The 23,695-nt window shown below is 42.0% G+C and overlaps 1 long non-coding RNA gene across 1 annotated transcript; it reads right to left on the bottom strand.

Annotated features, from left to right (window-relative positions):
- Positions 1-6,323: 6,323 nt before the first annotated feature.
- LOC135216789 (uncharacterized) lies at positions 6,324-22,001 on the bottom strand. Its single transcript, XR_010314922.1, has 5 exons — positions 18,907-22,001; positions 18,529-18,707; positions 15,869-16,033; positions 15,423-15,605; positions 6,324-12,117 (listed from the first exon to the last, which is right to left on the bottom strand). It is a non-coding gene; the product is annotated as an uncharacterized LOC135216789 (long non-coding RNA).
- Positions 22,002-23,695: the final 1,694 nt, after the last annotated feature.

Genomic DNA, 23,695 nt, shown 5'->3' with positions numbered 1-23,695 from the left:
AGTCACCCATGGACCGGTGACCACCACCACCACCACCGTCTCGACTCCAAGGTATGCCGCCCCTCCTCACCTGGTCTATACTCAGCATGTGGCTACGGTGACTCCTTCAGCTGCTGTGCAGGCTCCGATTGGTGTCTTTCCGAGGAGGGGCGTGCTGCCTCCACCCGGGTTCGTCGCTCTCGCCCCAGCCCCCAACTTTCGGTGCCCTAAGAGTTCGCCCCTGGATCTGCCACCGGTACCCAGGATGTCGCTGGCTGCTGCCCTGTCTCCTGCCGTAACTGATGTTCCTGCCGTACCTGCCGCTCCTGCTGTGCCTGGAGCAGCCCCTGCCGACGTCGATCCTGCCTGTGGTGTTGCTGCCCCAGTCGTGGGTCCTTCTGGACAGGTGCAGCCGGGCCGTGTTGCTTCGGCAGTAGCCCCGACTCCGTCCTGGATGGAGGACCTGACGTCTGTCCTGAGGGAGCTGACGAAGAAGAAGAGGAAGGTATCGTCGTCGTCTTCGTCGTCGCCTGCTGCTGCCTCTTCCCCTTCGACTTCCGAGGCTTCCAAGCCGAGGAAGAAGAAGGCTGCCTCTTCCCCCCCTGAGAAGTCTCCTTCGGAAGCTTCTAAGGGCCCGTCTCACTCCGGTGGGAGGGGGGTTCTTCCGCTGGTCCTCCCGCTCCTTCGGGAGTGGGGCCCGTCTCTCCTTCCGCAAGGAAGAAGACGGGGACCAGAGGGGTACCGGTACTTCCTCGCCTGGTGTTAGAGGTTCTACCGCTACACCAGGTTCCGGCTCGGCCTCTCGTTCGCGAGAGGTACCGAGTGTACGGTCTCCTGTGGGCGACCGTACAGCCGAGGCTCAGGCTTCCGAGTTTGCTCAGCGCCAGGACCGAGGCACGGAGCGAAAGACTGGCGAGAGTCGCTCAGGTGACTCCCGCCAGGCCAGCGATTGCTCTCGTAGTGAACCGCAGGCTACCAGTGTTGACGTGACGGTCCCAGACCGGCCACGAGCCGAGGCTAGGAAGAGGTCCCCTTGATCGCAGGAACCAGCATCGGCTGGTTCCAGTGGTTCGACGCAAAGTAAGACAGGCACTGCTCCCACCGCGACAGTGGTCTCTGCAGGTCTCCTGACCGCCGCTCACATCGGGACCAGGTGGGTAGGGAGGCCAGCAGCAGCTCCTCTGACGCATGGGAATGGAGCCGCTGTTCTCGGTCCAGCTGCTCTCCCCAGGAGAGCCGCGCAACCAGGCCTGCAGCTTGATCGCACCGCGGGTTGGCGATCGCCTGCAGCCCCCCAAGCACACCGGTTCTGGCGGTGAGCGAGGGGGGAGTGTCAGGTCTTCCTCTCTGGTTCCTTCAACTTCCTCGGGTTACACCGGGAAGGGCGAGGTGACACGGAGCGTTCGTGAGGAGCCCGCTCCTCGCGGTCCCACCACGACGCCCTACGAGTCAGGCACGGCCTTAGGACCGACCAGGTCGTACGTGCAAGTGGCAGGGGGAGACCAGGAGGGGTCTGTCGCTGTTCCTCCTTCTGAAGGAGGAGGGTCTCGAGAGGCGTTCTTGTTGGAGGGGCAGTCACTCCTGAGATCCAGAGGTCGTTTGCAGAGGTTATTGCGCTGATTCGTCAGCACAACGACCTCGGGGAAGGATCGTCGCTCCCACCCTCTGAGCCCACGTCCCGGCTCGAGTCATTTTGGGGTCCTAAGAAGGAACCCAAGACGATGGTGGGTCTGCCGCGATCAGAGCTGGCCGACTCAGTGCTGGGCCAGGTGGACTTGCTTGTCTCCAGACAGGAGGGTTCGCTACGGTCTGGTAGGTCGTCCAAGCTACTTCCCCCGCCTCTACTGCGACAGAGGAGGTTCTACGTGCCTACGGAAGATCCGATGCCGCCCAAACAGGTTAACCCGGAGCTAGCTAAGCTAACTCCAGGGATGTCTCTGCAGCAGCTCCTGTCAGAGAAGATGTGGCTCTCGCAGCAAGAGGCACTTGCACTGAAATCCACCACCATGGCGGCTTTCCAGGCAGTCTCCTGGTTGGACCTGTGGTCCCTCACGGTGTCCAAGGTCGCGGCCACCTCAGGAAATATCATCCATGAAGGTGACCCGGCTTTCGGGAGGCTGTGCCTGTCTGGAGGTAGAGCCATCTCTTACCTCGCCCACCAGACGGCAAACCTGTGGGCCAACCTGGTACTTCGGCGTAGGGACGCAGTCCTCTCCCGAGTGACTAGGGCGGCTGGGCTTGAGGCGGCACTGGGTCTTCGCAACGGACCAGTGCGGAGTTCCTCCTCTCTCTTCCCAGGAGAGATAGTGGACGCTGTGGTGGAACAACGGGACACTGAAGACAGTGACCATCTGGTACACCAGGCAGTCTCGAAGGCGTCTGGGCAGTCTCGATTGACTGCAGCCAAACCCAAGAGCTTGGTTAGCGCTTCCTCGGCTGCTAAGACGATCGCATCGGCGAAGCCCTGGGGAAAGACTCTGCCTTCGACTTCTGCCAGGAGAGGTCGCAATCAGCCCTCCTTCCCATGAGGGGGAGCTGGGAAGAAGTCGAAGAGAGGTGGGAAACGATAGGGACGGCGTTCCCCCTCACCTGCTGCCGGAAGTGGGGGGGTGCCTGGCGAGCCATTGGGCAACATGGCAGCACTACAGAGCAGATCCCTGGATAGTAGACGTCCTTCGGGAGGGGTATCTATTACCCTTCGAGTCTCGGCCACCCCTCACCTCCAACTCAGTCCATCTTCAGACCTACGTTCCTGGAACACCAAAGGACGTAGCCCTTCGACAGGAAGTCCAAGCCATGCTGAGCAAGGGAGCTGTGGAGATCGTCAGGGATCGGTCACTGGGCTTCTACAGCCATCTTTTCCTGGTGGAGAAGTCTTCGGGGGACTGGCACCCGGTGATAGATCTCTCTCCCCTGAACCGATTCGTTCGCCAGTCTCTGTTCACGATGGAGACAGCACATTCCGTGCTCGACTCTATCAGGGAGAACGATTTCATGCTTTCAGTGGATTTGAAGGACGCGTATTTCCAGATACCCGTCCATCAATCCTCTAGGAAGTACCTCTGCTTCATCCTTGACGGGACGGTGTACCAATTCAGGGCACTTTGCTTCCGTCTCTCAACCGCCCCACAGGTGTTCACGCGAGTGTTCACTCTGGTGTCTGCTTGAGCCCACTCGTCAGGGATACGTCTTCTGAGGTATCTCGACAACTGGTTAGTCCTGGCGAGCTCCCATTCGCAGTTGCTACGGGACAGGGATCGACTCCTCAAGTTTTGCCACAATCTGGGGATCGTGGTGAACTTCGAGAAGTCCGATCGCGAGCCCAAGCAGAGGATGAAGTACCTGGGTATGCTGATCGACACGGTAGCAGGGCAAGTCTTCCCCGCGGACTTGCAGATCAGCAGATTCAGGGAGGCAGCCAACCAGTTCCTGTCTTGGCAGGTACAGTCAGCTCAGCAGTGGCAAGTCGTGATCGGCCACCTGTCGTCACTCGAGAAGTTAAGTCCCTCACGGGCATCTTCACCTGCGGTCTCTTCAGTGGAGACTAAAGGAGAGTTGGTCACAGGCAGGAGACCCACCGTACTTCCCCGTGTCCCTCACGGAGGAGGTGAGGCAGGACCTAGCCTGGTGGCTGGACGACAGGAAACTCTTAAGAGTGCCTCTCCGCACTCCCTGCCCCCCGGAAATGTTGCTGTTTTCAGACTTGTCTACCGAGGGATGGGGCGCACACCTGGAGGAGTTACTGGCTGCAGGAGTGTGGGATCATCATGACAAACACCTTCACATCAATGTCCTGGAGCTCAAGGCAGCGTTCCTCGCTCTCCAAGAGTTCCAGGACCGCTTGATGGGACACTCGGTGTGTTGATGTGCGACAACACCACAGTAGTGGCATACGTCAACAAACAGGGGGGCCTAGCGTCCCTCCCATTGCACCAGTTGACGCTGCAGGTGCATGAGTGGGCCGTGGCTCACTCGGTAGAGCTGCCAGCCCGCTATATTCCAGGCTAGAGGAATGTAGTAGCAGACAAGCTCAGCCGTCGGGATCAGGTAATAGGGACCGAATGGTCCCTACACCCAGACGTGGCGGAAAGGCTCTTCAACCTGTGTGGGGCGCCCAGTAGTGGATCTGTTCGCCACCCGGCACAACAGGAAACTTCAGGTTTTCTTTTCAGCCGTGCCGGACCCATGGGCAGCTGCAGAGGACACTCTTCAACACCCGTGGGACAACCTCTTCGCGTATGCCTTTCCCCTGTTCTGCCTGATTCGCAAGGTGATCAGCCAAGTGCTGGCCACCCCAAATCTCAAGATGATCCTGGTGGCTCCCAAATGCCCCCAGGCCATTTGTTACCTGGACCTGCTGGCTCTGCTTGCAGAAGCACCGAGAGAGATTCCCCCTTGGCACAACCTTCTCGTCCAGCCACACGTAAAACAGTACCACCAGACAGTACAGTCTCTACATCTTCACGGCTGGCTGTTATCCACCATCTCTTGCGAACGAGAGACTTTTCTTGCCGAGCAGCAACAGAGATGGCTGGGCACGTCAGACAGTCCTCTGCAGCTGTGTACCAGGGAAAGTGGGCCCTCTTCTGTGGTTGGTGTTGTAGATGGGGTCTATCTCCTCTCAGAGCCACTCTTCAGCAGGTAGCGGATTTCCTCATGTTTCTTCGCCGAGACAAGCTCCTCTCTGTCCCCTACGAGTCCAAAGGATATAGAGCGTGGCCCTTGGCCCTTAGTCCCTGAAACTGAGGGGAGTGGATATCTCGAATTCGTTCGAGATCTCCTTGCTAATGAGGAGCTTTGAGAGGTCTTGCCCACCCAGGGAACTCAGGCACCCGGGGTGGGATGTGACTCTCGTCCTTAAGAGTCTGACTCGAAGGCCCTTCAAGCCACTCCGAGAGTCGTCAGACAGGGATCTGACCCTCAAGACCCTCTTCTTGCTGGCCCTGGCATCGGCAAAGATAGTAGGGGAACTTCATGGTCTTTCCTTCGACGTCAAGCATACCAGGGGATGGGGATCTGTGACACTCGATTTCATCCTGAACTTCGCAGCTAAGACTCAGAATCCTTCGGTCCCTGACGACCGGTTCGAGTCTTTCACAATCCCCTCCCTAATGGACTTCACCGACAACGATACGGATGAGATGCTGCTTTGTTCTGTGAGGGTGCTACGGCGCTATCTGAAGAGAACTCGGCACCTCAGGCCTGAGTGTCGACGCCTCTTCGTTAGCACCAGGGTGACCAAGAAAGTAGTATCCAAGAACACACTTTCTTTCTGGCTGCGTGAGGTGATCAGGAGGGTGTACGAAGCTGATGGTAGCGACGACATCAGTACCCTTCATCCGAGAGTCCACGAAGTCAGAGGTATTGGTCCTTCCCTTGCGTTCTGCAAGAACTTCTCCGTGGCGCAGGTCCTGAAGGCAGGGGTCTGGTCTAACCAGACCACCTTCACCTCCTTCTACTTTCGGGATATTGCCCACAGGGCCTTGGACACTTTTTCCTTGGGACCCGTGGTGGCTGCTCAACACGTTGTGTGGCTTACCCAGCACCCGAGTGGACAGAACAGCATCGCATCCTGGTGTGACTGCATGAATGGATGAGTAAATGAGAGTGTGACTGGCTTCTCTTCCCCATCTTTTTCTCCCCCTCTACCTGTGGGCAGAGGGACGCGGTCGTCATTATGCTGGAGCAGGATACGATGCAGGTGAGCTACTCGACCGAGCCCCATCCTATCCCTTTCATTAGGGATAGGAGCGAATATCCACCACTTCCCCCAACAAGGCAGGGGGGGGGGGGGAAGTGGAAGCCAACAAGAGACAAACGCATGACTTCATATTGCCTCTTGCAATAGGAACAAGTTCTTGCTTGCTAGTTTTAAGAGGTACGCTTGCCTCCCTCCTACTACTTGGGTCCAGAGGTCTGACCATTGATCCTGCGGTACATACCCCGATCATTGGGCAGAGGCTAGGATCCCTCCCTCTGCTCTTACGACCAGGGAGGGAATCCAAGGTTGGGCGAACATCAGTCTGTTCTTAAGACTCAGATTCCTCCCACCAAGAAGTGAGTCTTCCTATTGTAAAGGACCGATGGTTTGTATTCGTATCGGAACAAATAACAATTTTTTTCGAAAATTGTATTTTTCCTAACTATACAAACCTGAGGTCCTTTACACATAGTCCCACCTCATGCCACCCCTCACTCTGCGTTTTCCTGGGCCTAAAGCAAAGTGGTTCTTCACCTCCCAGTCGTGCAGTACGCGCACTGTCGAACAAGCAGTTAACTACCGAACTCCCTTGTTCGAAGCTTACGACTGGTTCCAGCTGCCGCAAGTTACATTCCTATTGTAAAGGACCTCAGATTTGTATAGTTAGGAAAAATACAATTTTCGACAAATTGTTATTTTGCTCTCAAAGTTCCATTAATGAAAAGAGATTTTTTTGGCCTTTTCAAAAAAGCTCACTTGGTTTCTGTACTTTTTAATGTACAGAAACCAAGTGAGCTGTGTTTGTTCAGGGAGGCAAAGATTCCAGTCTTTTTTTTTCTCTCTCTTTAAATGTTCCTTTAAAACCAGTCTTTATTTTTCTTTAAATGTTCCTTTAAAATGTTGAGAAATCCCTCTGCCAAAAAGATGTATTTATAAAATTATTTTAGTTTGAAATTTCAGTGCTTTATGTTTTGTATGTCATCATCATATGAATATTGTAACCTCACTACTGACAAAAATAATCTAGATTTTTTTATATGTTTCTCAAATATACTGATACATACTGAAATAAGTGTAAATCTGTGTAACTGAGGAGTTACAGAAGTTAGACAGCAAAATAGAATGTTGTTTGTGTAATCATTAATCAATATACATTAAGGTTACTGTGATTAGCTGTTGAAATTTTGTGTTGGATGATAGATTTTGTGGCCAAACTGTTCACTCTTAGTTTTAAAAGTTAGAAAAAAAGCAGGTTTTGTTACGAGAGATCTCCTCCCTATTTTTTTTAATAGATAAGAAATTTTTTTTACCATTCCTGAAGAGTATCAATGTGTGTTCTGTCTGTTCCTATTGTAGCTAAGTTTAATGTAGTATCCTATTGTAACAATGGCCAAATCTTTTTGAAAATAGTAAAAAAAGATAAATTTTAAATAGATTTTTCATGTTTAGGTCAGTATGGACTGGCCTTTTCAATGCATTTTAGAATTCAGTTTAATATGGGCCTAGATTAAGAAAGGAGTTTTCTGTTCTTGTAGATGAAGATGTTATGCCTGTATACTAGTTGGCCAACCTTAAAACTTAGTAGCCTTTGCCATTTTGTGAACTCAGCTTGCTTGTAAGTCATAAAGCAGAGTCCTTTATTCAGTGCAATTGTAAGGATTGACTTTAATGCTAGCTGTTTCACAATTGATTGCTGGTGCCTTCCCTCCTCTGAATTCGTACAAGGCCTACCCGCAAATCTAGTTTGTCAACAGTTAATTCAGTTTTGTTGTTCATCGTCTATGCCATGAATATGCTGTTCATTACAGCTCTTCTATTTCATTTGGTTTCTGAGACAGTTGTACCTCCCTACTTTCTATATTCCTCTGGTGATCAATATTACGTCTATTCTGGTTTAGACGAACTATCCAAAAGCATTCAGTTTCTTGCAAATGAAAAAGAAACTTAGAAATGAGACTTCTGTTCCAATATTCTGATTCATATGTTTAATAGGCACTAGTTATTAGTATGCTGTTGATCCCCCTACTCTTTATATCTGCCACAAGACATGTCCTGTCTTGTTTCTGGGAGGACAGTATAGTTGGTTACTGTTTGGAGCAGCTGTTTCCTTGGTCAGGAAGTTCATTATAGTAGTGGTTTTAGAGAGGCAGCTACAATAATTGGCAGACTAATTTTTCCCCAATGTTGTATAGTAGATTGCCTGTCTGAATTGTTGGAGGTTTTTGTTTTTCCAGTTGGTTGATACAGCCGTATGGTTAGAGCTCTCTCCATTGTCCTTTTCCAGTTAATTTTTCTTACTGTTCTCTTCACACCCTTGTCTTTCAGCAAGGCTGCTTGCATGTTTGTTGCCTGGGACCTTAGTTTCTTAAACCACAATATGTAATGAAGTGTAGCCTTGAAGAGCATTTGGTCTACTGTGTTTTTTATATTTTTCATTTTTCCATTTAGCGCAAATTTGAGCGCTCTCATCGTTCATGTAAGTGTTGTTCAAAACAATTCGAGAGATATTTTAAGCTGTATTGTATTACCATTGCTTGTCTTGACATAATTTATGTCCATTCATCTTGAATTTATGGCAGGGACTATTACATTTTAACTTCCAGTTTCCATATGCTCTTGCACACAGTTGATACAGGGTCTGCATTGTATGAATATACTTGCTTCCTGTTGTCATATTGTGAAGGGCTAGGTATTCCTTGGTTGTGTTTCAACAATAGGTGCTGAGAATACTTCAATGTGAAGTTTATATTGAATAAAAATAGGTTATTGAATATTTGGCATACCTCTTGCCTACTATTCTTTGCACTGCATACCTAGCCAAATCAGTTTCTGTTCTTGTTGCGCAAGTGATTTCTTATCCATTTGTATGTTGGTGCTGGGTGAATATGCAAGTAAATAATTGGATAGTTTCATACATATCAATCTACTAGCATTAATAGAATCCATAGCTGCCAATGAAATTGAACTGTGTCTATGTAGGCCATATCTTTTAGAAATCTGTTGGTGTGTCAGAGTCTGTTGAAGAGAGAAACGCATGTCTGAAGGGACATAATTTGTAAACTAGTGATTGTAAGGCAAAGGTCAGGTAGTTGCCCTTCACTGAAGGTATCAGAATGCTACATTTTGGTATCTTAAGGTTATACCTTAATATCATTGTTATGTCCTTCAGAATCCTACCTTGATGGGTGCACTGTCTGTGCCAACTCGTCAATGTAGGGGAATGTGACCAGTTTAATCTGGTACTTATTGACTGGGTTGAAGCTTTAGGGTGTCAAGATAGTACCCTGCATTGATGTCATCCCCTTTTCTGAAGTCTGTTACTCAAACCAGAAGCATCACATGAATTTTTACTCTTGGACGTGTGTGTTTAGTCTTACTGCTTTCTAGGGAGCTTTTGGTACTATGGTACAATGTAATGAACTCGAAATAAGGACTCCTGTTTAGTGGTGACTTGGGACGTTTAGGTAAACTAAATATGTCTGAGAATCAATGAAATTTCATGCATGTTCATTTACGTGATTTATTTTTAGTCCAATGTAACTAGGGCAATCTTAATATATATAATAACAGCAAAGGTAACGTAAAATATGCTAATAGTAATAGCACTTAATATTATCCTTACTTAGACATAGGCCTAGTACTGTACTCATTTTGTACATAGCCAGTTTAATGGTGTTGTTGTCCAAGAACTTGTCATGTGTTTAACATACTTTTCATCTACAGTAATCTTATAGAGGTCATAATGTTGAGGAGGAGGCATTACAACAGCCTGTTCTTCAAAGGAATTATTTAAGAACTTTGCCCAAAGTGGTCTTAGATCAATGAAATGAGTTAGTGTATATTCCATTTGTTACTTCACATAGTTCATAAATTGACTTGCTCGAGTTTCAAGTGTCACATAGAATTTTCTAAAGTTCTTGTGTCCATGACTATTTGTAGTTCTACAATTAAAACACCATGATTTTAACCAAGGTAATTTTATCATCAGTAAGGAAAAGAAATGTCAGCAACATTGTCTCAAGTTATAAATTCTCTAGATTGTTATGAAGTTTTTCAGAGACCTACTGCAGTGGAATCTTAAACTAACTGGAAGGTGACCCTGTGATGGAATGCTTCCAGTAACCAAAGTTGAAATATTTTATTGACTTTCCATTTAGAGAAATAACAAAAACCCAGTTTTGTTGTTAGTTACTCTGGGACTGATTGACTTCTATACAGGTCCTCTGGTTTGTAGGACCTAAGAAAGGATTTTTAGTGCCGGCAAAGTCAGTTTTATAAACCAAGGTTAGCCCCAATTTGGGGTGGTACACTGAAGTATTGGTGAAAAAAAAAAATTAATTTACTTTGTAATGTTCTCTTATGTTTGTTTTGATTTCTGGGAAATAAAATAGTTTTAGTTCTGTTTTTCTGTTGAAGTAAAATTTACCTTACAGAATACAATATGTAATGTTAATTTCATATAATGCATGATTACACCATGAAGTCAAAATGAAAGATTACAGGAAAGTAAATACAGTATTCATGTTACATGATGTGTTTATACAGAAAAGCCTTCTCACATGTCACAGAGTATGATGATGTAAGCTAATTAGCAAACTGTAATTTAGACATTAAAGCCAAATTTGAGTACATACTATACTTTAACTCAGTTCCAAGGCACTATCTTTCTTCAGAGTGAACAATACTTAGCTACACAGAGGAAGAGACGTCTTGAAACTGTGAATTACTTTATGACCCCCAAATTTAAGTTTTACAATTGCAAATTATCTTGTGATAAAACATCAAAAGTACATAAGACAACCAGTTCCTTAGTATGTATTAGCTTGTTAAATATCTATACTAAATCAAATATTGAGAGCAAATGCTTCTCTCTACAGAAAAACATTACAAAATTACTTGGAACTGACAAAATTACTCGTCTACATAACTCTAAATGGTATCTATACTTGTTCCTCATTGGTCTAGGCTTCACTGAAACTGTAAATGTGTTGAGGAGAAATTGCTCTTTTGGTTATACAATACAGTGCCTATTTGAACAGGTTCTAAACAAACATTGTCTCCAACTTCTCTGTGAGGTCTGATATGGAAAAGGTCCTCATGTCTATAACTACTTAAACAGCACTTTTCAATGGTTTTCTTAAAGGGCTCTACTACATTAATAAGCTGGTCACTACGCACTATCTTTCATCTTGAACCACCTCACCTCTGATTCTGACATTTTAAATTTGAACAGCTGAACTACATCAACAAATGAACTTGGTGGTGGGTAAGCTTCTAATCCATTAGTGTTACAATCTGCCAACACATGTGAGAAAAATTTTCACTGAACAAAAAGAAATGGGCAAATAACTTGAATAACAATAATTTTGATGAGACATGTAGAAATTTGGAATGAAACATTTTCACCATCAACTCATGATCTCCAATAGTAATTGCCTATTGAACAATGTTTTCTAAAATTTTGGCAACTTCTGAAAACTGGAATGTAAAGCTTACCAATTATCATATTTTCTTGAGATTATATTAATCATGAGTAACAAACATAAGTTCCAGAGGTTATGAGTTATTTGCACAATGATTTATGTAACTTTTTGCTATAGTTCAGTGTAGATACATTTGTGGGTTTCAAAAGAACATACAAACAGGTGCCCATGGCCTGATCTAACAAAGCTAAACAGAAGCAGAAAACAAAATGGTGGAGTAGAACTACCAATGAAAAAAACACACCTAAAGTTTTGTCCTTCAATGAAGTATGTATAAGTCCAAAGTTTTGTTTTTCAGTGAAGTAAAAATGATAAGTTTCACTTACAATGAGGTAAATATTTGAGTGAAGTACAATTAAAGAAACAACAAAATTGACTGAAATGTCAAGTGAAAAGTAGGAAACAGTATCCAATAAACAGTACCTATTTTCTGAAGGGCATACAATGTCGAACACAGGAAAACTACATAATAGGATGAAAAATCTAAAGCCTGTCAACAGAGGGATAGAAAATGTCAAATCTGGCAGTCTGGTAAGTGCTACATCTTTTCAGCAACATTTTGTTCAAGTTTCAACTGTGACAAGTTTTATACAGCATTTGGGCAAAAATAAAACAATATGAGCTAAAAACATAAACTTGAAATCAGACAAAATATCTGTGCTAAGATCATAAGCATCTACCTTAAAAGCAAAATATCAAACATATTTAAGCTCAATACCATAATTAACATCCTCAGAAACAAATAAATGAGAAAAACAAAATGCATGATTTACATAATGATTAATAGAAATCCTCTCCTCTTATTTCAATTATTAATCATATGAAGCTGAAGGGGTCACCGAATAGGGATAAAGCTGGGAAGAAGAAGAATCACATGAAGCTGAAGAAAACATGTTCTTCTGTGACCTATCAGCAATCATCATCTGCAACTTCGCCAATAAGAACCCAGGCTACCTGTGGCAAAGAGATGTGATCTCCATTAGTACCTGAAACATTCCTAGATACAATCTACCACCAATGAGATTATTGCACACCAGTCATAATATTTAACTCTAATTGGAAACTTGACATTTGCTATTGAAACTTTGACATCTCGCATAAAAGGCGTTTACGTGTTAGTCTTGACCCGCTTTCTTGGATTGGATCAGATTATAAAATTCAGGCCAGAGGCCCAGTGCTGGAACCTATGAGGTCATTTAACGCTGAAAAGGAAACTGACAGAAGAAGGTTTGCAAGGTGTAACAGGAGGAAAACCTTGCTACACTGTGAAGTAACTGTTATAGAGAGGGTGGTAAGTGAGATGGAAGAAATGAGAATATGAACAGAGGTACAGAAAAAGGAATGAAAGCAGTTACAGTCTAAAAAATGCCAACAGTGCACCATGTGATGTGCACTGACGGCACTACCCTCCTAAGTCCTATCTGAAAATAGCATATGTGTTTTTGACAAATAACTCCAGAACTTTCAGTTGTATTTTGCCCTCGATAAGAAATGCAGCACGCACAAGAACACAGAGCCATCAACTGTTATGAAATCTATTTGCCATAGCCTTGGTATTGATGACTTACTGCCAAGATGAACTTTACATCATATGTAGCCATTGAAACTCTCAGGGAAGAATTAATTAACAACAGAATCTATACCAGGTGGCACTAACCTAATGTGCAAAGGCTTTATGAATAATAGCCAGAAATATTGCAACTTTCTCAGCAGGGGCCTTGAAACTGTGGAATCATTTTAAGCAATTTTCAACTCATACTTTTGACCTTTATAGTGATGGGTCTTTCTATGGACATACCAATATTAAATGTAAGTTGTTTGCTTTAAAGTAAAACAAAACAGTGCCTCGGCACATCCATCAGCTTGCAGACAGCAAAGTTTAGGATCTTGGACAGACAGGACTAGAAAAGGCCTACTGACTGGAATAGTTGAGTGCTGAAAAAAAAGGTACAACTTTCAGTTTTCAATGTCAATCAGATTTATGACAATAACTGTTGTGAACCATGGAATGGTAGCACAGACACTGCATATTGGATAAGTTTGGGTTTTTTTAGAGTTTACAATGGAATAAAGTATAGAATTTAGGCCAAAGGCCAAGCACTGGGACCTTTGAGGACTTTCAGCGCTGAAAAGGGAAATTGAGTAAAAAGGTTTGAAAACCTTGCAGTTGCAAAATGAAACAACTGCTAGGAGTGGGTGGACAGCAAGATGGAAGTGAGAGGGTATGAGTGGAGGTACAGTAAAAGGAAAGTAAAGGGTTGCAGCGAGGGGCTGAAGGAATGCTACAAAGACCTAAGTAATGCCTACAGAGCAGGGTTTCCAGTTTAGGTTCATCTCTTGTAGATTACAGCATTTACAGATTCTAAAACCCCATTAATTACTAAAGTTAGCTGCTACACACTTATTGAGATGGTGATGATAACTACAAGGAGAGTGGCACCAACTGCATACTGTACTATCTTATTTTCATGGCATGAAAGTATGACATTAGTAGAACCAAACATCAACAAAGACACAAGAAAGCAGTACTGACAAACATCAGATGTGATATGTCTAGGCTAATTAAAATCGCCAACACAAACTTTCTATTAATGTCCACTCACATAACTATGAATGAAATGTAGAATGTGGACTCCATTACCTCAGTTAGTAGCCTGATGTAATAGCATTATGGTGAATCATATCAAAAGACAGAGTGCATGAGACAGAAGACAGTGGAGAGAACTCATCTAATGTCTACACCAACAAAAGAAATTTGTGATGTAAAAATATTATTAACAAATCCTTGAGATAAGCTGCAAATCTATTGAAGTTACAACAAATAAGACCAAGGATATTAACTATCTGCTCTTTGTAGATATATAGCCTGAAATTACAATAACTTATGAGTACCATATCTTTTAGTAATAAATAGCCTGAAATTACAATAACTTATGAGTACCATATCTTTTAGAGCCCAATAGGTGTGTCCATGTCCTTAATCTGCAGAAGGCAATGCAGAGCAGAGGTCAATGAGACAATGAGCCCACTGTCCTTACCCTGTAGAGGCCAACAGAAACAAGACATAAAAGGGGAAATGGAAAGCTATGGGGCAACTGCAAAAGAAGTGTCAACTGCTTTGTGAAGGATGGTAGGCATATAGTTGAGGAAAGCACAAGCAAGTAAAAAAGTAGGTTACATGTTCAAGAAGTGAGCACAACTGGATCATTGCTCCATTCAGTGTAATTTGATATCAACAGAGGCAAGTCATAGCTACACAAAGTACCACAATTTAGTACTAAATGTAAAACCTTCATATGTAATACCATCACAACTAATTCTGAATAAAACCAAATGGGATTGTCTCAAAAAAAAAGCAGTCATCTTTATCCCTTCTACCTTTAGAAAAAAAAAAAAAACTTTAGAAATACTTTATCTTCCTTCTGGGCATTTAAAGCCTTAAACATTATAGTATTAAAACTCTCAATCAAGAGCTGATGTCTCCAAAATATCAATCATGTCTAAGTTTACTAAATATCAATGATGCAAAACTACCTTTTTGAATCTTTCGACATGCAATAATTATATGTATTTCAATGCCATTTCTATTTAAATCAATCCTTATCCATATAAACAACTCCATGACTCCCCTTTTAACAACACAGCTAGTCAAGGTGAAAAGTTCTAAGTATCAAAAATAATGAATTAGCCTCAACAGGACTCAAAGGCTGGATATTAAGACACCAAGATGAATATCGAAACAAGCGAGTTGGAGGTATCAGACAGCTAGACAGGAAGAACTGGGATATAAAAATTAAGGCCAAAGGCCAGGCACTGAGACCTATGAGGTCATTCAGAACTGAAACTAAAATTGAGAGTAAAGGTTTTAAAAATGTACCAGGAGGAAAACCTCTCAGTTGCACTATGAAACAATTGCTATTAGGAGAGGGTGATAAGTTGGAAGAACGATATGAACAGAGTTATATATTAAAAGGAATGAAAGGGTTGCAGCTAGGGGCCAAAGGGACACTGAAAAGAAATTCAAGTAATGCCCTACACTGTACCATGGAATGCACACTGATGGGACTAACCCCCTACAGGAGCTCGGCAGGAAGAGACCACAGCAACATGAAATGCAAAGGGCAGAGGGCACTGCAGCTGGGGCCCTAGAAAAGTGGCAACTCATATGGGACAAATTTGTAATCAAAGTTGATACATTTCAACTCAACCAGAAGCTACAATTGAGTATTGCATTGAGAGTGAGTGGGACAGACTCTTACCTTCTTATTTCATCAGATACGTAGTGAGCTTTACATCTGCCTTGTGTATTGGTCCCACCACCATGCCAACATTCTCCAGTTTGTAGTCCTTCTCTTCATTCAGGTTTTCAAACTATTGCTTCAGTCAATCTTGAATCATTTATATTTCCACAGTGAAGAGAGATTTAATAGAATCCTTGCCATCTGTAAAAAAATGACGTCACGTATAAGAATGGTGCTTCAATACCCACATCAGTTCCTATCTTCAACAATGTTCACAGAAAATGTCACACACTTTCCATGACTTCTATTCTCCTACTAACTTCTGTTTGTCATACTTTCGTAGACTACTGAATGCAGGTCATAATTCTGATTTCACCTGCTCCAACTGTGTCTGCTTAAATAACCTACTCAAGCTAATAACTTTTTCCTTTCACTCTTCAAGAAGCTTGAAAGATGCTACTTACAATGATACACAGAAGGATCAGTCACCAACAGAGACTTGGAACTGGACCAGTACTGTTGCCATTTGTATTGCACTGATGTTACAATCCTTTCTCCATGTTGAGAATTTGTAATCCATTTTTCCTTGTTTGGGTCACATTTCTTCCCCTGGTTTACCTTGTCATCAACTGCAAATGGTAGTGATAAAGGTCACAGAAACTATTTCCTCTATGTATGCAAACCAATAGTTCATGCAAGGTTTCATTATCAGTAGTACATTCTGATATGATCTAGATTACAAGTTGTCAGGTTTATGAGTTTTTACAATACATTTTCAAGACAATCAAAAACTTGGAAAACTCATGTAGAACAGTTACACGAAAGTCTCATTCTAACATCATATAAAATTCTTTACAATCCATTAAGGAGATTAAACACTATTTAAGATGAATTGAAATGTACCAGATGATAGCCAGCTTTTTCATTATGTAACATCACTGAAAAAAACGCAATAAAACTTGTCATAAATGCACATTGGAAAATTATAGCTTCCATCTCACAAATGGACAAGAACAAGTTACCAATTGTGAATAGAAAGTGAATATGACAAACACTGGATAAACTTGATTAGGGCACTGATATTAAAAAAACAGTGCTGACTTATTTTATAACAACAATATCATATTACCACAAAGATGGCTGTCAACTTCCTTATGATGAAACTGCCTGGCCTTTAAACAATAGTTTCTATGATGACATGTTCATCAAAAACTGCATAAGTAAATGCAGAGAACATTTAAAATACCACAGACACTGGTGAAGATTGCCAGTATCTTAAGTTCTAAAAAATTAACAATTTCATTATAGACTTTTTCCTCTGCTTGAGTGCTGAAAATATAGCTAACAGAATATGAGCAATTCAATATTTTTTATTACCAATAGCCTAACCTTAAGTGTTAGCTTTGTGGTAAATACAGATCTCATGGGTTCATGTTTAGAAAACAATTCAGCAGTAATTATAAACACATGGATGTAATCTTACAGCTAAATAGTTTGATTACAGAACATTTTTTCTTTTAGTTTATAGTATTGCTACAAACAATAAATAAGGCCTCCAGTGAACTGCCGTGTGAGGTACACTGACAACTCTAACCCCTTATGGGGTTTCCAGAGTTTAGGTTCATCCCCGGTAGACAACACCATTTACAGATTCATTCTAAAACTCCATTAATTACTACACACTTAATTTTGCATTGTGGTGGTGAAGAGAGCTACAAGGAAAGGGGCAACATCTGCATACTGTACTATCATATTTTCATGGCCTGAAAGTACAGCGCTAGTAAAACAAAAACTCAACAAAGAGACAAGAATACAATGCTGACAAACATCACATGTGATAAGTCTAGTCTAATTAAAATCACCAAACAAACTTTCTATTAATGTTCACTCACATAACTATGAATGAAATGTAGAATGTGAATGTGGACTCTATTACCTCAGTTACTTGCATGATAAGAGCATTATCATGAATCAAATCAAAAGACAGCAAATCAATATTCTGTGGGAGTGCATGAGACAGAAGGCAGTGTAGAGAACTCATCTAATGTCTGCTTTACACCGACAAAAGGAATTTGTGATGTAAAAATATTAATGATTATCATGAAAAACAAGCATAACAGATTGTCTAAAAAAATTTAAAAATTAAATGTAACCTTAATCCCTTCTACTTTTGGAAAAAAATTCAAAATCTTAGATATACTGTAATACCCTTTTGGTAACTTAAAGCCTCGAACATTATTTGAAATTCTCAACCAAGAGCTGTTGTTTCATAATCACAAATCATGTCTAAGTTTACTAAATAACAATGAAAAAAATACCTTTTCAAATCTTTTGACATGCAATAATTAATTATACATTTCGATATCATCTGTATTTAGTTAATCAGTATACATTATGCATATAAACAACATCTATATAACTACCCTTTTAACACCACAGCTAGAAGTCCAGATGAAGATTTCTAAGAATCAAAGGTAATGAACTAAAATCACCGCACAACTTTCAGTCAGATTTCTAGCCTCGAACAGGCCTCGATTCACAGGTTTGATCTTTAACAAGGTGAATATTGAAACAAGCAAGTTAGAGAAGTTAGACATCTAGGCAGGAATTAGGCCAATGGCCATGAACTGGGACCTATGAGGTCATTCAGTGCTGAAACAGAAATAAAGAAGGTTTTAAAGGTGTAAAACATCGCAGTTGCATTTATGAAGTATTTGTTAGGAGAGGGTGGAAAGAAATATGTAAGAACTCCTCACAGCTGCACTATGAAGCAATTGTTAGGAGAGGTGGAAAGTAAGATGGAAGACAGATATGAATAGAGGTACATATAGTAAAAGGAATGAAAGGGGTTGCAGCTAGGGCCAAAAGGGATGCTGCAAAGAACCTTAAGTAATGTCCTACAGTGTACCATGGGAAGTACTGATAGCACTAGCACCCGCTCCTGAGGCTAGGCAGGAAGAGACCACAGCAACATGAAATCCAAAGGGCAGAAGACACTGCAGCTTGGGCCCTAGAAAAGTGGCAAACCATACTAGACAAATTTGTAGTCAAAGCTGATACATTTCAACAGAACCAGAAGCTACAATTGAGTAATGCTTTGTGAATGAGTGGGACAGACTCTTACCTTTTTATTTCATCAGATAGTGAGCCCTACATTTGCCTTGCATATTGATCCCATCATCATACCAACATCATCCAGTTTGTAGTCCTTCTCTTCATTTGGGTTTTCAAACTATTGCTTCAGTCATTCCTGTATCACTGATATTTCCACAGTGAAGTGAGGTTTAATAATATTCTTGCCATCTGTAAAAAAGGAAGTCATGTAGAAAAGTGCTTTCCAATACTGTATATATTTAACAGTGAGGCCTACATCAGTTCCTATCTTCAACAATGTTCACAGAAAATGTCACACACTTTCCATGACTTCTATTCTCTTACTAACATCTATTTGTCATACTTTTGTAGACTATTGAATGCAGGTCATACTTCTGATGTTACTTACAATGATACACAAATGGATCAGTCACCTACAAAGACTTGAAACTGAACCAGAAGTGCAGCCATTTCTTTTGAGAATTTGTATCCAGTTTTTCCTTGTTCCATTCTGAGTCACATTCTCACCTCTTGCTCACCTTGTCGTCAACTGCAAATGGTAAGAATAAAAATCACAAAAACTATTTCCTCTAAGCATGCAAACCAATAGTTCATGCAGGTCTCATCATCAGTAATCTGATATGATCTAGATTAAATGGCTTCCTAAATAAGGGAAATCACAAGCTTTCAGATATATGAGTGAGTTGTTACAGCACATTTTCAAGACTATCAAAAACTTAGAAAGCTCTTTTAGAACTGACTAAAGTTTCATCCTAACAACATAAAAAGCAGTTACCAGCGTTTTTTGAGGACGTGTTTTACTGCAGTGTGGGTAACATCCCCTCACTGAAACACTTAACACTACATGATAAAAGATATTGTATCACCAAAATGACAGTTGTTTCAGCTTTTAACAATGCACTTTCTATTACGACATTTAATCAAACAACTGCATCAGTAACTGCTGAGGACATTTATACCATAGACACTCAGGTGAGAATACCATAACATATCTTAAGTTTTAAGAGTTGAACAACTTTATTCATTTCTTTTTCCACTGCTGAATGCTTAAAATATAGTTCCACCATCATACCACTCATATGACCACTTCAAAAGTTTTATTACTACTAGCCTAACCCTGCTAGCCAGCTGTGATAAATATAAGCCGGTACATTTGCATACATAAAAAGTTATAAACCTGAAACATGGTTTTGGAAGGCATCCATTCACAGGTCACTTTTTTTTTGAGTTTACAGTACATGCAAATAACTTCTAAGTATTTTGGTTTACATGCATTTTACAGTAATGTTCAAAGCCACGCAGAGGTCCTAGGCTATTCATTTCCCCATCAGAGACCCTGTGGGGTTGACATTTCCTTTGACCTTAATCATTTCTTACCCATGTAGGCTATTCTTATGATTGTTCACATCAGTATATTGAAAATTCTAACCAAATCAGTCGAAAAGACAATAGAGAACCAACACAATGAAATGAAAGCCATGGCATGCTTCTAGACTATGAGTTCAAAAACTGGAGGCAAGGGGGGGACAGAATGGATGGAGGCTCATATGTGGTTCAGGTCATCCTATTGCTAATACCTAGGCTATAATCGATAAAAGCCGACCAGAGTCAAATACCTAGGATAAGCTTAGGGTATGTCATGCAAATTAGAATGCCAGTGGCCCAAGAATTTGGGTCGTTTCTGCCGTAAGCACCCTTCTAGACCAAAAAAAAACTTCCAGTTTACGTGCAAAATGGCCACTGTGTTTAGCACCAGCACCTTGATAATGTCTTATGCTGTTTAGGCCATAAGATAGTAGGGGTAAATGACCGATCAGCAACATAGCGGCCACCTCTCTCGGAACATGGCCACTTTAAAAAAAAAGCGCTTCAATTGAGGTAAAATACCAAATGGCCAGCCTCTACCATAGTGCGACCACCTTCCTGAAAAAGTACTTTAACATGTGCCCAGGATAGGTATTAGGGGGAAACACCGCAGTGGATCCATCGTCATCGCGTGGATCAGCCTTATTCACTCGATATTTAATTGGTGAAACAAGAATACAATTACATCTTTAAGCATACCATTCAAAAGATTGAAGTTTCGTCAACATAATGTGATATATGAAAGCACCATACAAACTACAATAAGCATGTGAGATCTTCGTAAAATATGTTTTCAAGGCAGTTTTGAAATCCAATATGGCGGCACCCGCGTCAGATGACGTTCATAAGCGCAGCCGAGCCACCATCTTTCCCGGCCTTCCCAGCACTCATTTGAACAATTTTAGCGTATATAAGTAACGTTTATTGATCTTACTCAAGATTGTTACCTATATTAGTGAAAGTATGAAACTTCTTATTCCCGGGGTCATGGTTTGAACTGAAATTCATTTTTACCTTGTAATCAGTGGTTTTATCCTTACTGCCATCACAACTGAAACTCCACAGTGCTTATTTGATTGTAGTAATTATACATGTTTTGGTCTTAATTCACCCCAAATTGCACTTGAACTATGTTGCGGTTCCTGGTTCCTAAGCGCTCACTCCACAAACACTGTTGCGGGCAGCACACGAGTACACGGTTTATGAGGTGCAAAGCTTAATTCCCTTAATTGTTTTACTTTACTCATTATTTAGTTTAACTTTATTTTGTTACTTCAAAATGTTTATTTAATTCATGTCTATTAACCCTCTTTTGCAACCAAATTAACCACGAAAAATTACAGATATTTCTAAAGTAGGTACAAGCAGACGGCAAAATGACAGTAGAAGAGCGCGAAAGATGCTGTAGGTACTGCTCACAAGTAAAACTGTTGATATTTGAGACAGGAATCTAGTTACTTTTTCAACAACAAACATTTTCAAATTAATAATCCTGAATATGTAAAAAATTTATGTAATTCATGACCTTAAACTGCCGTTTAACTATTTATTTAAATCATTATCTAGTGCACGCTTCTTCTACCAAAAATCGTAGTTCCCTTGGATAAGTCGTGGGTGGAAGTCATTGTTTACGAATTTTGTGGAGAAAGTGCCCCAGCATCTATGGGTACAATAGGTGTGCGGATTTAGCACATGGAATGGGAAGTTTATTAACACAAGCGATTCCGCAAACATCGAGATGGCATCAATCTTCTAAATATTCGGAGTTGTAAGTAAAAATTTCGAAATCGTCATGGAGGTATTTGTGCACTGCGTAGAGCCAGACTTTCATTAACCTTTGTTTAATCTTAAAATATGACCTTAATTTCCAACTTTGGAGAAAATACTTTACTTCAAAAGAAGAGTAGAGGTCTTGAGCTCCTGCTCTCACCACCAACAACTCGTGACTGATGCCCATCTCCAGTGTCAGGTGTGTTAAAGTACTGGATCTGCCAGACCAGTTGGTTGTTTCCCCTAGTTAAGAGCCAGCTTCCACCAAAGTCCATCGAAGCAACACCTCGAGACCTCTACTTTCCTCTTGAAGTAGGCTATGTTTCTTTCTCCCAATTCACAAATTAAGGTCATAATATGACATTGTTATGATACAATAAAGTTTCATACATACTTACCTGGCAGATATATACATAGCTATAGACTCCGTCGTTCCCGACAGAATTTCAAATTTCGCGGCACTCGCTACGGTAGGTCAGGTGATCTACCGCCCTGCTCTGGGTGGCAGGGCTAGGAACTATTCCCGTTTTCTAATCATATTCTCTCTTCCACCTGTCCTCCCCTGCGGGGAGGCTGGGTGGGTCTTCAATGTATATATCTGCCAGGTAGTATTGTATGAAACTTTATTGTATCATAACAATGTCATTTTTCATACATTCAACTTACCTGTCAGATATATACATAGCTGATTGACACCCTTTGGTGGAGGGCAAGGAGACAGCTAACATAACTGACTAGACAGGTAAACAACATATATTGTAGGTATAAATAAACCTTAGTTCCTACCTTCTTAGATGGAAGACTTCGTGGCTACTGCCTAGGAGTCTGCTTCATCTCAAGAACCTTAGCGAGATAGTGATCTGTGGCAAGAATTCTTGTGGATCTGTCGATGGGGTCTCTTCCACTTACTCGACAGAATCCTAAGTTGCGTTTGTCAATTGGGAGCACATCCGCTTATATGACAACACGCACTAATTTAAGGACACACAAACAATCCCGATCACCCGATCCTAACCCGTGTTAGTTCTAAGATTGCCTAGAGTTATCCCCAAACTCTTTGCAAACAACCACAAACTCGAAAAATCATACATACAAAAATAACAAATTTTTGTAACGTCTAATAGTCAGATGTCACTCGATTTCAAATAAAGAGAAGTGAAGGCCGCCTGTGCGACTCCTGACACTCCCATAAACCGAAAACCCGAGAACACATCCGACAAGAGGGTTACGTACATAATTTTAAGGATTGGTGCTTTCTCCTTTACCCAGAACCGTCTGTGCTGACACAAACGGACCTAACGAAAAGCATTTATCATACGTAACTCGTACGTCTTTTCAAATAATGGGATGCAAACACAGAGTTGCATCTCCAATAAGTTGTGTCCAAAATGTTCTTTAGTGACATATTTCTTTGGAACGCCACCGAGGTTGCGATTGCTCTAACTTCGTGGGCTCCCACTCTTAGGAGATTAAACGAATCATCTGGACACTTTCTTATTGAGCTTCTGTGATAACACTTCTCACAAAGAAGGCTAATGCGTTCTTGACACTGCTCTCTTGGGTCTTTCACTGAGCACCAAAGACTTTTCTGCGAACCCCCCAACTGCTTCTTCCTGTCCAGATAAAATTTTAGAGCTCTAACCGGGCACAGGGATCTTTCTGCCTCTCTGCTCCCACCAAGCTAGAAAGTCCTTTACTTCGAAGCTCCTGGGCCAGGGATTCGAAGGGTTTTCATTTTTGGCCAGAAAAGGGACTGAAATGAACAAATTGCTGAGTCTCCTTTGAAGCCAACTCTTGATTCAAGGGCGTGCAACTCACTGATTCTTTTTGCCGTTGCAAGAGACATCAGAAACAAACACTTTCTAGTGATATTACGGAACGAAGCAGTGTGAAGTGGTTCGAATTCATCTGATGAAAGAAATTTAAGAACTACATCTAAGTTCCAGCTTGGAACCTTAGGTTCGCGTGATTTAGATGTTTCGAATGAACGAATGAGGTCGTGCAAATCCTTGTCATTCGTTAGATCTAATCCTCTGTTTCTA

This window comes from Macrobrachium nipponense, chromosome 6 (genome assembly GCF_015104395.2).
Source record: "Macrobrachium nipponense isolate FS-2020 chromosome 6, ASM1510439v2, whole genome shotgun sequence".
Lineage (NCBI taxonomy): Eukaryota > Metazoa > Arthropoda > Malacostraca > Decapoda > Palaemonidae > Macrobrachium > Macrobrachium nipponense.
This window is presented reverse-complemented; position numbering and strand designations above follow the sequence as displayed.